Raw genomic sequence first — 15,270 nt, forward strand, 5'->3', positions numbered from 1 at the left:
AGAAATTTTTTGATCCTGTCGGGACTAAAGAGCATAGATTCTATTTGGTCATGGCCCACTGGTGGCACTAGAAGAGGCACCCTGCTAATTCAGGTGACCGAACTGAACTAGGGGATGGGTATGCTGACTCTGCGAACCCACCTGAGGACACTATCTGATTCTGTGGCCTGTCTTACCATATACAAAACACGCATTGCTTCCAACTCTACAGAGACCTTGGTGGTTTCTACCACACCGCTTGTAGAGAGGATTTTTTCTTTGGCCATTTTTGGCCTATACATTTCAGTACTCTTAGTGTTTCTCCCTTCTTTCCTATGCCACTTCTCCCCACTCTGCGGAGCATGAGCCATAAGCCTTGATAGGATAATGGCTAGCTGGTTGTTTTAAGTAGCAACTAAATAAGCTAAGGTGGTGAAAGAATCTCTAAGTTTGGAGTGGGAGACATGCTCATTCAGGGGATCTGCCTGAATGGGCGGAAGGGATAACTGATTTTCATTACTTCTCTCATTAGCTTCTCTTGAATTCATATTCTGGAAGCATAAGAAAAAGAGGAATTATATTGAGAGTTTAACTTGAGATTGTGCTCACTCGCACGACGTGAATACTGAAAGAAAGGAAACTTTTTCTAAAACATATCATAGCCTCCTTTCCATAAGTGTGGTGCGCAACACACCCAAGCACAAGACTCTACTAGATGTAACTTCTAGACTTCCTAGGACTCTATTGAACCTTAGGATCTGATACTTAGTTTGTAACACCCCGAGTCTGTACCCTGGACACTATACAGTGCTCATAATCCCAAAGGACGACAAGCTAACTCATGACTGGTATCTGCAGTATTAATTGAGTAATAAATACTAAAATTATGCAGAAATAGGCAAAAATATATTCCATAAGTTTCAAATATATAAGTAAATCTGAATGCGGTATCAAAATACCAAAACTGAATATAAATACTAAAAAATTGAACAACTGTCTGAAAATACTCTAGTTTGAAAAAGCCTCTAACTATCTAAACTTTGGAGTTGATAGGACAAGCCCCAAATTAACTCCATATATTGAAATAAAATTGAAGTACTATAAATAATAAGCATGTCCACAAACTATGAGGACACCACTACTCTGAAAAGCTGAGAATCTGAACTGCTAAGGGTGCTCTGGAGCCCGTGCGTCTGAACCTATGATATAAGACATCATAGTGCAAAGAAAAGCATGCATCAGTACTTTGAATGTACTGGTATGCTCAGTGAGGTAGGCTGATAGGCATGGGTTTATATGCATTCACAATAATAACTGAATTACATGAGTATGATTGAGTAAGAGAACATACATGAATATATAGACTATAATTGAGATCCTGCTAATGCTGAGTACTGAAATGGAATACTGATAACTAATATCTGAATCTACAAATACTGTATTGCCGATTATATAAATAACTATATTTTACAGTTCTGAATACTCAGGAACCATATTAAGTTTCGTACTGAGCTGAGTGACTATGTCTGATAGTCCTGAATCTATAGAATAGAACTGAGTTCTATTCTGAGACTGAGAATAGAACTGAGACTGTAGGAGGTAACCATTTAATCGATATTCTCCTTCACTAACTGATTTGGGGTCCAACCTATAACCCCAGTTGGAAGTATGTCAATACAGTGCCACGGGTAAGGACAATCTGTGAGTTAACCCTCTTTAACAGGAAGCTCTTACATCAATCCTCGCTGGCAGGATAACTCGGATGAGATGTAACAACCCTCATAATATCAGGCGGGAAGTTACCTCAACCTACACACGCTACATAGTTCTGTAATGCAAGGATTACTGCTAAGCGTCAAACCATCTGCTGACAGGAATGCCCCCATCCCTTGGTTAACTCGGTGCTGAATCCTACTCTCAACTGAATAGACACTGAACTGATTTCTAGTCTGTACTAGGCTGGACTGAATGGTTACTGATATTACTATTTAACTAAACTAAACTGAGTTCACTGAGTCCCATTGACTGACGAAATACTACTGAATTCTGTTAGCTGACTGAGTTTACCGTGGTTTGAACTGGATACTAAATTAGACTGGAATGATATGGATTCTACTGAGTTTTCTTGAGTTTTGTAACTGACTGAGAGTACTACCAATCGTGTCGTGACTGATACTGTTCTATGACTGACCATGGCTCTAGGAAATTAGCTAAATTGTCAGGTACAAGTACCCCTAGGACTCGATAGCATAAATTAAGAGACATGGCATAACATGAAATATGTAAACAATGAACTTGATCATCATTCATTCATTCATTCATTCATTGGGGCATTTTGACAAACACTTGCATGATATAACTGCACATAAGCTATCTTGACATGATTTCATTTTCTTAATAGTTGACATGGACAATTTATTAAGCACTTAGTTAGCATAGTATATGCACATAGTATTAAACAACAAGTGAGCATCATAATTCATCTCTAATATCACAAGTCAAGGGTTTATCATGGATTCACATGAATCTACATACATAATGATCAATTTCACATGAGATATATGTATATAATCATGAATTAGGAACTTAATCCAAATAACAATCATGGATACACTTTAATTCCAACTATGGAAATCATAAAATCAATTACTTGAAATTCAAAAGAGATTCTTGGACTCCAAGGGTGGAAGGAACCCTTGGATGAACACTTCACATACCTATGTTGAAGAATTTCTGAAAGTTTATGGTTGAATCATGAGTTCTTGATTTGAAATTGGATCTTCTAGGATTTTGTTCTTAAGCAAATTTAAGAAGAATGACTTTATTGCTCTATAGAGAGTTTAATTTCATGTTTTTGAGGCTGAGGTCCGAGTGAAAAAGACCTAAATACCCCCAAGAATGTGGTCTTTTAATGACTGAAAATTGGGCTACCAACGCGCAGGTTGATATAGCGCGTCGATGGCATGATGCGATAGCCAACATATCACGCCATGTTCATATTGATTCACTGGATTTGTACGATGGTAGCTGGGGAAAATATTAATCAACACGATAGTCAATGCGGCACGCCAAGATCGCATTGATCCACTGTTTTAAGATTCCAAAGAAACTTCAAACGAAGTCCAAAAAATTTAAAACTTTTCTGAAAACACCTACGGACATTCCTGATCATGAATCAACCTAAACATCAATATTTAATGGATGTAAAGGTGACAAAATAATATTTCCAACCTTCATAGGCTAAAATGACACTAAGTCTGAGTACTTAGCTAATATATTCTAAGTTTGAAACCCCTTGACAAGCCTAAATGACTGAATTAAGCTTAGGATTTTGTGGGGTCTTATAAAAACCTGGGGTATTAAATTTATTCTGCTAGTATGTAACCTAGAAAATAGCTTGACGCTGTAAGCAATGGGCTAATTTGGTGAAAATGGGATAAATGCTAAAAGTTTCAAGTAAAAGGCTAGCAAGCAATAAACCAATTATAATAATACTAAGACAAAAGATAAAATAAGAGAAATAACAATCCCATGACCTAGTAATATCTGTACAGAGCCTCTAATTTAAAACAATACAAAGTATGATCAAGTCAAATATACAAGTCTCAAAATGGAAAGCCTAAACATAAACCGAAGAAAGAGAAAAGGGAAACTCTAGCTTCGAGTGCTCACCCTATTCCCAAACTCAAAACAGCACAATCATAGAGTTAGCAACAACCACTATTATTTAAATCTGCACCACAATGGTTTAAAAGTGAGGTATGAGTACAAAATATATAGGTATTCTGTAGTAATCATCAACTGACTGAGCTAATTCTTAATATAAGTGCAATAAAGATGCAAGATAAATAATCTAAGAGAAGGTGAAAGGGTAAACCTAGAATAATGCTTCGAATACTGCAAAAAAATAACCAAGACAAATATGATATGAAATAAATCATATTAATACTACAAAACTATCCCCCATAAGGTAGTTAGTGTAGAAAAGTAAATAACCCAATGCGCCCCCCATAAGCTAGAGGGTGCTTTTAAGAGAAGAAATAATCAAAAATACGACTAAACCATATCTCAAATTAATAACCACAAATACTTCCATACTATAACCATATCATATATAAACTCTTAATGCTGGACTTGAACTTTAACTCATAGCATCATCATTTACCGAACTTGAATTGGAAGTTATGACATCAATTATCAAACTTGAACCAAACTCAACATTAACCCCCAATTACCAATATAAGATAAATAAAACATGTATCCAAACACTTCAAGCTCCTAATTATACAATTTCAAGGGTATAACTCATCTATAAGGTCTACAAGGAGCAAAATTAGTCTTGGCCTAAGGTGTGCTGGAGGGGACCACTTCTAATCCCCAATATATGTTCTAAGGAAAATCCTATCCCAGAATAAGATAAGGTATCTAATTTTATAACCATATTTTTTTCCTAAGATAGAAATTCTACTTAAAGCATGAGTAACTAAGTCAACTATGCCTAATTTACTGTTTTAATTGGTGAATAATCCAAATAATACTAATTATAACGCCAAGACCTAATTTCCAACACATATCTAGCATATTATCATAAATATACATATATTATCCCAATCTATGAGAGAGGTAAACTTAGCCTACCTGGATGCCGTAGAAAGCCCATTGAAATCTGCTTAAACATTGATTTCCCTTCCAAGAAGCTTCTTCATGATGCCACTCTATATAAATGATAATAAACTTTTAAAAATGAAAATAACAATATCCATGTTGAATTTTTATGCTTTGGGTCTCAAATCACATAAATATATCATGTGGGACTCATTTGCAGAATAGAACATTCGGAACCACCAATGCGTCCCTCCATGCTCAAGGAATATTTACCCTTAAGAACGGACAAATTCCAAGATCAAATAGTGCTAAAATCAACCCACCAATAATCTAGGGATTTTGAGAAATAATTGAGAAATTCACCAAGAAATTAATGAAAACTTATAAAGAATTTAGAGAAGAAAAAAGTAGTTTAAGCTCACAATACCCCAAAATCACCCACTAATGTTATTCCCTAATTTTCTCACTTCCTTGGGTTATACAGTCTTGAACTTGTGGAAGAAATGGGAAAAAATCAGAATAATAGGGCATTTAAAGCTACCCAGGTGTCACTTAAGTAGAGACTAGACCACTTAAGCGGTCATTACTTTCATGGCCAAGTGTTGCTTTTGCGATGCCTGTGTAGTCTGCACATGACATGTAAGCGATCCTGAGACACTATGATGTCACCCAAAACTAACCTCCAAATAAATATGTTACGGTTGATTTCAAATATAGTAACCCAAACAAGGTTGGGGTCGAACCCACAAGAAATTCGTGGAACAATCTCTCTAACTTGATGAGATTTACGAGCAGTATGGAAAAGTAAATGGGAGGGAGGGGATTTGAAAATCAATAGTAACATGTAACCAAACTTGAATGCTTACAATTTTAAACAATAGAATAAGAAAACTAGGACTGTGTTCCCCTGGCTTTTCAACTCCGTAAGTTTACCATGTTTAATTTACCCAAACTACTGCTCTGCATGCAAAGTTGACAAGCTATGTCTTATTAACCTTTTGGTGAATATGTTGATAAATCTTACCTTTACCTTGTGAGTCTCAGATTTTTGCCTTGCTTTCCCTTGTCTAAAACCTTGGTACAAATCTCACCTTTTGAGTCTCGAGTTTATTAAATAAGGGTTAATAGTGTCGAATCACTGTCATAACCTCTTTTTCCCAATATCAAACTCCCTTGTGAGGATGTTCTCGAATATAGGCAATCCCAAGCTTCTGCAGTAGCTTGGGGTAAAATTTATATGAAGAAGATTGCAATACACACAGCTACAATAGACTAGATAAACTTCCCACTTCCCTTACATAGTTAATCCACCAGGGTTCCCACAACTCTAGTCAAGGAACTTAGCTGCACATGCTTATGCAATAACCCATGCAAATAATTAATGAATAGATGTAATTAATTACCCAATGATGAAGGAAGAAAATCTAGAATATCCAATTATATAAGAAGCCAAAAACTCAAGAACAATATTCTCAATGATCAAAGTATGTTAAAGTATGTAGAAAATTATCAAAAGTGCATAACATCACAAAGGAATAACCCTAGGGTATTTATAGTATCTCAAAAGAACCAAATAATCCTAATAAACTTAGGTATGGAAAATTAAGTCGACAGTGGTCGCGCTTCTGACAATGTGTCATTATGTCTCCTTATGAATCATTGCCTACTGTAGTAGCTCCATTTTCTCTTCAGTGGCTACAACTCATATGGTTACATTACGAGTCGTATTCTAATCGTTGTAGTCACTTCAATATCTCTTCTTCCTCAGAGAACCTGATTCTCTTGTCTTTACGACTCCCTACCTCAAGTTGTTATCAGACTTTATGACTTGTAGTCTTCACTCGTATACACTGGAACATATATCTCTAAGATCTTTAACACTGGTCGCCTTGTAGCTTCAGGCTAGAAGTTGTAGTCTGTCTTTCCGACTCCTACACTTCCATTACTTGGTTTCCTTAGATTTTTCTTAGCCACTTTATCCGTGCGAGTTGGGCTACGATTCATAAGGTGACATAAAGACTCTTATCCTAACTTGTATTCCACTTATTGTGAGCATTCTATTATCTTTTTTGTCCATGCCACTTCCTACCTAATTTTCCTGCAAAACACATAAAATAGATATCTCATCTGACTAAACTACCAAAGTCAAAGCATAATTTCACCATTTTAAGCATCAAAAGTGCCATGTTTCCATGGAACATCAACACCCTCAACTTTGAATGTTTGCATTTTCTCAGGCAAAACATAAAATCATAAACAAACACGATGCTTAGACAGGAAGATCCTCAGATACCTTTGGTAACCAATTTTTATTTTAGTTCACACATATGACCCTCCTCCTATTTTTAACTTTCAAGAACCCAACCGTGTATATTGATTTGGTACAATACTGTGAAACACAGGAATCCAATGATGGAATTACATCATCAACGAACAAATAGGAGTAGATACAAGCTACACTAACCGAATAGACAAATAACCTAATACTGCAATTCCTGTACCCTCTCAATGAAGTCCCTTCCACTCAGATAGATCAACTTTTTCATTTAGGGATGTTCCAGAGACGCTCGCATTCACAAAAAAGTTTCAATCAGTGTACACATAATTCCATAGACTTTCCTTTATATTCTTTACCTAGGTTTTTGGAAAGTTAGGTTAGGATCACTTATAGGACTTTATTTGCCCTGTAACATAGGTTTTGGGGATGGTATGATATATTTTTGGAATATTTCAGTGACTAAGCCTTCTTGACACTTATTTTCCGACTTTTCTTTCACTCCTCTTCTATTTCTCCCTTTTTATTCTTTTTCTACTTGTTCAGACTGTGTGTGGTTTCTTATTCTTTTCTTTTGAATTTTCTTTTCTTGATATTTTTCTAGTTTTTCTCACTTTTCTTTTTCTACCACACCCAACCTTTATTTTTTTTTATTCATACACTTTCTTTATACCTACTTTGTACTACACACCCTTATGATAGCCTCCTTCAACTTAGGCTATTTCTCTTAGTTGAGGTGCATAGTATCCAAGGAGGACTAGGGCAAAAGAGGTTCATTGTAGTCTAAACAAAAAGGTGAATCAGTGTAAACAAAAAATATAGCTCTATTAAGGCTCAAAGATCAGGATCAAGACACTCATATATCATTTGGTTTGGGCAATTTAGGTTAAAGTGGACTAATAACAAAAATGGGGTATGATCATCTCCTAACCGACCACCCTAGAACTTAGGCAAGAGCAACCAGGAAAGTTCTAGATTTTGTATACACCGAGAACTATGTAATATCTCACACACAGATAGTATAAGGTCACACTTCCTGTTACTACTTATCCAGTTATGCAATTGTTTGTTGTAGTTGTTTCATCTCCAATTCTAATGCCATTATCAAATTCACAGCAGTCCCTAATATGCACATATCACGCATTTGTCAAAATTGTAATAGGGGTATTATTTAAATAAAACAAAACAGTTTTAGCACCAAACATTTGTCTAAATATATTCACTGCCTCAGCACAAAAATCCTCTATGACTATACTATACACCACCACCCCCAACTAAATACTATGCACTATACCCAGTGCATCTAGCCTTGTAAAACAAGGGGCAAACATATACTTGGGTGCACTAGGTGCTGGATCAAGCATCATTAGCACAGAGGCCATCAGATCGGGCCCCACTCTCATTATCAGTGGTCCCAATATTTGTCGGGAAATCCACAATAATTATGGCACTAGTGATGGTCGGTCAACTCAATGGTGGATCTGTCGGGGGTGCATCATTGCCCCTTTTTACAATCTCGATCAGTTTTGAACTACCAACCCCTACACCCATCTTATGGACCCTCACTTCCCAATCTTCCTCACTATGTATTCTCTCTTTTACTGTTATCTCAATCTATTCATACTCTGTTCTCTGTCTCTTCCTCTTTTTATTATTCTTACTCTTCCTTTCTCCTTCAAAATTTCCTGCAGGGGTTGAATAATCATCCGCCCAAATATCTTCAATTACAGGATCTCTGGGAATCTCCTCAATATTTTTCATCGGGAGGATTGGCCTCTCATGCAACTCCTCTACTAAATTTTGCAGCTCGGCTTACTTAGTTTGTACCCTTTCTAGATTTGGGGACTAGATCCCCTCAAGTTGATAGATAGTCCTCAGCTCAAGCCCATCAAAGCTAGCCTATATCATTCTTTTTTCTTCACCATATTTTCTCTCAACCTTTGGTTTTACTACTCCTTTCATTTATTACACTTTTGTCTCAATAATACTCAACCTATTCACAATCTCAGTTAGAATCAAATGTAATACCAATACATAGTTGGATGGAACCGACTTGGCTATGGATAGCTGTGATGTCGCAATAAGTGGTGGAGTAGGAGTACTAGAGGTTCCTGCTATATCTGAGGCTTGAGGTTTAGCCTGACCAATATCAATAGGAGTATCACTTCTCTCAGTGTCTTCCCTCTGCCCTTGGGCCTCATAAGCATCACTAACTATGAAAGCTGCCAGTTTGGACATCTTAGAGATTGGGTTGGTGACGTCTTTGTTCAACCCCAACTCTGTAGTAGTTCTTAGCCTCAAGAATCAATTGAAGACTAGAAGCTCCTGCACTCCCGTATCCAGATAGATTTGCATCAACAAAAAAGGGAAGGCCAACACTATATCAGTACTAGTTTCCCTATCCCTAATCTCCCAAGCTATCCATTTAGATACATCAATCTCATAGACCGACATTATTCCTGCTATCTATACTACTTTGTCAGGACCTATGATATTGTCTGACAATTCTGACTCAACCTATGTCTAACCAAGGTCCACCATGCCTTAGCTTGAAAGTTCAGGCTATTGTTTTTTATTAAGGATGAATTTTTGATACCACTAACTGCCCATAGGGCTTCTTCCTAAGATTAAGAAATAATTCTATCCATTCGTCGAAACTAAACAAGCTTATCTTCCAAACCTATATTTTTATCCACTCAAAAGTCTAATACTGCAACATTGGACAAAAGTACAAATTCTGGCCCATGCAATACCCAGGAGTTGTATAAGCGGAGATGTTAATGCAGACACCTCAAATCAACAAGTATAATATCAGTTCAGCACCTCTACCAAAGTTTACTTATGGATTTTGCATTTTCAATTCCATCTGATACGCAACATAAAAGTTGCATACCAATGCTTCGGTATACTGACCTAGTTCTCTATTCATCAATCGAACTTATACTTCTTGAATCGTGCCATAAACAATAGCATCTTAGACATGCCTATAATGGTTAACCTTCTTTAAAGATAAATACTTCTTAGGGCTTTCTATTTTTGGGGTTTATGGTACTGTGTTTTCATATAAGACCTACATTTAGGGTAACCCCTCCATTTAATAATGGGCACCGAAGCAGGCTCAATGGAGATTGGAGTAGGTGGTATTTGTGGTGGTACTAATCTAATAGGACTTTCACTCTATTCACTCTTCCCCATCTTCATTATCATTCTCCTCATCAAGCCCTGATTCTTCTTCTAAACTTGATCCTTTCTCACAAGAATCCTCACTATTCTCTTCTTTATCATCGTTATCATTATCTTACTCATTAGAGGATTACGATGAATAGGGTGGTGAGGTGCTAAGGTTCTTCATCCTTAGTGTGGACCTGGGGTGTGTGTCTTTCTCTCTTAGTGATTTCTTTCACCAGGGTTTATTTTCCCTTGGCTCCACCTGCCCCTTTACTGGATATTCATTGACAGCACCATATGAAACATTAGTGTCCTTATTTCTTAGTTGAAGAGTGGACTTTTGGGCAGGCTTCTTTTGGTTGTTCTTTTTTGGTATTAGCATCTTTGATGAATCATATTTGGGTGCCATTGGTACTTATTGAAAAATCCCCATTAGTGATAACTATGAAAAAAGAAAGAAACATAAAAAAAAACGTATCAATATGGCAGGGTCTAGGCACACAACGACTAATGAGTGCGAGTCGTTATCTCTAGTTGCAAGTTCTAGTGAGACTCATAGTGTGGAAGGTTGCCTTCTCAGTATTCATAGGTCAGACAATGAGTCCTTCTAACAAGTCATAATGTTAGACTATGACTCATTAGCAACACTCATTATCTAACCAGAAATATTTTTCTAGTGAAGTATACATCCCCAGTCATTACGACTCATGAATACGAGTTGCATAGTGAGATTGTAACTTATTGGGAGAAATCATAATGACAAAAAAACCTATACTCTTATAATCAACCATGTTACCAGTGGTTATGAGTGATGTAATGACTCTTTAAGTGACCTTACGAGTCGTTAAGAGACTCGTAGCCACTGTAACACATCTAATTAGAGAATCTGGTTTTGATTTCCAACCCAACACAATAATATTCATAATTATCAACATCAATCATCTCAAATTCATCCCGTGTAACTAAAACTAGTCTATATTAGGTCCTTAACTCCTATTATCAATGTTATTATAAAAGTTTTTGGAGATTAGCACTCGTCTACTATTATGCTCATAACTTTTAAACAAGAATTTTAAGAAACTACTCACATTGAAGCATCACTTTACTAATATAGCATTAAAACACAAAAATACTTACATGGTTGTTTGTCTTGGATTCTCTTTTAGCTTAACTTTTAAGGAATTTTGAGCCCTACCCTTTGTTCTTGTTAGATTCTTTAGAGAATTTTGATAGAATTAGAGTTGGGATAAATTTAGGGTTTTGTTGAGTTGGTCACCTAAGAGAATGGAGGGAGTCGTCAATTTGAATGAACGGAATGCCAATCATTCGGCCCTCAGGTATATTAATTATAATCATTCAAATTGGGTCGAGTCGACCCAATGGGTCTGTGCTTTTAAATTGGCAGGTCGGGTGAATTCCTTTGAATTCCCTGTGAAAAATCCTTGATGAATCGCCTGTGAAAACTAGCATGGCCTAAAAACTCTAAATTCCCTTGACTTAAATTGGTGGTGGAAGCTTCTAAATTACTTCAATTATTTCTCTGTCAACCTATATTCCTCTTTTTGAGATCTTATGCCCAAGCAAAATTCCTTTTTTACCATAAAATAGCACTTTTGCTAGTTGAGTACCAAGTTGCATTCTTCACATCGACGGAGTGCATTTTCCAAGTGAACTAGATAGTCTTCAAAAGAATTACCAACCACAGAAAAATCATCCATAAGGACCTCAATGGTGTCTTTTACCATGCTAGAGAAGGACATCATGCATCTCTAAAATTTTACTAGAGTGTTGCACAACCCAAATGACATTCTCTTGAAAGAAAAGGTCCTATATGGACAGGTAAAGGTTTTTTCTCCTGATCTTCGGGAGTGATCATAATTTGATTGTAACCCAAATATCCATCAAGAAAACAATACCAGCCTCTTTTCGCTAGACTATCTAGCATCTGGTCAATAAAGGGCATTGGGAACTAGACCTTTTGGGTCCATGTGTTTAGCTTCCTATAGTCCATGAACACTCTCCAACCTATGAATGGTCTCAATGGCATGAGCTTACTTTTCTAATTTGGTACGATGGTAATTCCTCTTTTTTTTGGAATGCACTGAACTGGACTGACCCACCAGCTATTAACAATAGGTAAACAACACCAGCATCTAACCACTTAGTGATCTCTTTCTTTACCACCTCCTACATAAGATGATTTAGTCACTGTTGGTGCTCTATACTTGCAATGCAGTCTGGTTCCAGTTGGATCTTATGAGTACAAATGCCTAGCTGAATACCACAATATCAACAATCGTCCGTACTATGCTATCTTGAACTATTGCAAGCATGGAAACAATGTTTTTTCCTTGGTATCTATCAAATATACTTCAGTAATCATGGGAAAGGTGTTGTTGGCCCCTAAAAATACATAGCTCAAGTGAGATGGGAGGGCTTTCAACTCTAAGGCCGGTGGCTTCTCAATTGGCAGACGAGCAAGAGGAGTAGTTCTGTTCTTTAAATCCAAATCAAGATTCTTTTGAGAATAAGTATAAGAACCTCTCCCATACAGAGCACCCGCCATCTCGTCATACTCCTCAATTCCATCACTGTCAAAATTCACATGAACTGCTGCTAATTCTTTAAAACCCAGCCTCTATTTAATAGGAACAGTCACTAGATCAACCTCATCATCAATGGCGTCTATTAAAGACACAACTCTCATATTGTTAGGTTGACGCATTGACGGGCATACATTGAAGGTTACTTGTTCATCATTGAGTCTGAACCTTATCTGTTATAGCTCCATATCAACCAACGCCCTACCCGTATCTAGGAAGGGTCTGCCTAAGATGATAGGAACTTGGAAGTCCACCTCATATTTAAGTATCACGAAATCAGCCAAAAAATATAAAGGACACTATCTTTTCTAATACATTACAAAGAATACCAACCGAGTTTTCACAGTCTAGTTAGCCATGAACAATCTCATCGATGTCGGTTTGGGTTCCCCCAAACCCAATTGCTTAAATATAACCAGAGACATAAGATTAATACTTGCTACTAGGGCACATAAAGATCGAGCAAATTTGAAGGACAACATGGTACATTGAACAGTGAAGGCTTGAGGGTCCTCCTTCTTCTCTACCAATGATCTATAGGCAACAACACTGTAGTGATAAACATTGTCAGTAGGCTCATAGCTCACTGTTTGATTCCTAGTTACTAGATATTTCATAAATTTTTCATAGCCAGGCATCTGATCCAATGCCTCTACAATTGTTATGTTTATTGATAGCTCCTTCAAATAGACAAGAACTTCTGATATTTTCCCTCTTTCTTCTTTTTTTTTCAACCTCCATGCAAAAGAAGGGGAGGTCTCAATATAGTCTTCAGTACAGACTTATCAACCTTTCCCTATCATTTTTCCTTATTACAACTACTCTCAACATCTAACAATTTTTCAACTTCAACTTCAGATGCTTCAGCAACATCAACATTCTTTAACTCAATCACAATGGGCATGGGTGGATCCATGGTAGTTTTACCACTACGAGTGGTAATGGTAGGGCAATGACTTTCATATTTTGGGTTTTATACTACATAACAAGGACGAGTGTCAGATTTTCTTTGATTTAATATGGCTAGTGTTTGGCCAAACTGCTGCTCCAGTTGTTTTATCGCGGTGGCATGCGACTCAACTTTATTATTTAGCCTTGAAATGTCTTCCTTAATCTTCTTAAGGTAGTTCTCTTGACTTTCTTGGACTCTTCCAATCACCATCTTGTTCTCTGCTCCTATCATGGTACCTATCACTATAATAGTCCCAACCATAGTTTTCTTTCCCCTTGGGTAAAAAACCCACCAATTCATGATCTAAATACTTTTCTTCCTTATCTGTATCAGACTTATAAGCTCTGGAGGTTAATTCCTATACCCTAACTACATTCACCTTTTCAGCTGTCATTGCCATAAATTATTTGGTAAGAAGCCTAATATTAGTTATGAGATATGCAACTTCTTATGCTACCATATCATCACCACTTCTGTAGCCACTCACAGCCTCAATTGTATACGTACCAGCTCCTCTATCAGCCTCTCAAATGTGCCACCCTCAGTTTGTGATAGAGATCTCATCTAGCATTTCTTTGGTCATATCCCAATGAAGACGCATGAGTGCACCTCCTGATATCACTATAAGAAAAACAACCTTTAAGGAAGGGAAATATAGTCCTAGAAAGTCCAAATTTTGTCCCAATTGGTCTTTTAGGACTAGAAAAATTCGATCGCGTCCTGTCCTAACAGGCTCCGCCGCTAAAGGTCATTAGTGACGAGTCCAATAAACCGGTCCTTAAAACCCTTTTGCAATGGTTAAAAACTGGTCGTAATTGCCTTTTAGAGATGGTATATCTTGCCCCAATCGACTAACTACTTGATCTTAAATATTCTTTTACGGCGAGCAATCACATCCCAAATAGACTAACTACGTTGTCATAATTATCTTTTAGCGACGGTATATTTTGTCTTAAATAGACTACCTACCTTATCATATTTATGTTTTTGCGATGGTATTTCTCATCCCGAATATCCTTTAGAAATGAGCAAAATTCTTTTCCTAGATCAACCTTTAAGGACGAGCAACATCCTGGTCGTAGATAACCTTTTAAAGACGAGCAATATTCTAGTCCTAGATCAACCTTTAAAGACGAACAACACCTCCAGCCTAGATAAACATTTAAAGACAAGCAATATTTCTAGTCTCTAATTGACCACAAATGAGCCATATATCAGAAAATAATAAATTTCATCAATTCATATCAGATTACTATCGAGAATCAAATCCAGTATACATAGTGATAAAATTTGTACATCTCAGTATTGTAGTAATACTTATATACTTACCTCACAAGTTATTATAACTCAAATCCAAGTATTAACTTGGTGGAACTACCACAAGACATGACTAACTTTCTATATCAGTACATAGTTCATATTTGAAGCTGTTTTTGTTTGTAGAAGGCATTATAGACCTGAATGAGTTTCAGGACTGCTGCTGCCATTCCTGAATTGTGTGATAGAGAGCATAATTGGGAATCAAATCACAAGTATCGATCTTGAGTTTTGTCATCGGAGAAGTATCGTGTCCACTGTACATCCATCCTTTTATTACATCACCTTATATATAACCATCCACTACTATATGTGGATCTTCCCTGACATCCTGAAAGTGTTCACGTCAAAGATAAAAGCATCAATCATAC

At 36.8% G+C, this 15,270-nt stretch overlaps 1 protein-coding gene across 7 annotated transcripts in view; it reads right to left on the bottom strand.

Annotated features, from left to right (window-relative positions):
- Window positions 1–14,796: 14,796 nt before the first annotated feature.
- Window positions 14,797–15,270, bottom strand: part of LOC107877844 (nuclear transcription factor Y subunit A-7) — a 12,569-nt gene continuing 12,095 nt past the window's right edge. For all 7 annotated transcript variants that reach the window (XR_007042814.1, XR_001676568.2, XR_007042811.1 and 4 more), the window contains one exon: window positions 14,797–15,230. The gene's annotated coding sequence lies outside the window, so the exon portion shown is untranslated. The remainder of the gene's footprint in view (window positions 15,231–15,270) is intronic.

The sequence above is a fragment of the Capsicum annuum genome, chromosome 7 (assembly GCF_002878395.1).
Source record: "Capsicum annuum cultivar UCD-10X-F1 chromosome 7, UCD10Xv1.1, whole genome shotgun sequence".
Classification (NCBI taxonomy): domain Eukaryota; kingdom Viridiplantae; phylum Streptophyta; class Magnoliopsida; order Solanales; family Solanaceae; genus Capsicum; species Capsicum annuum.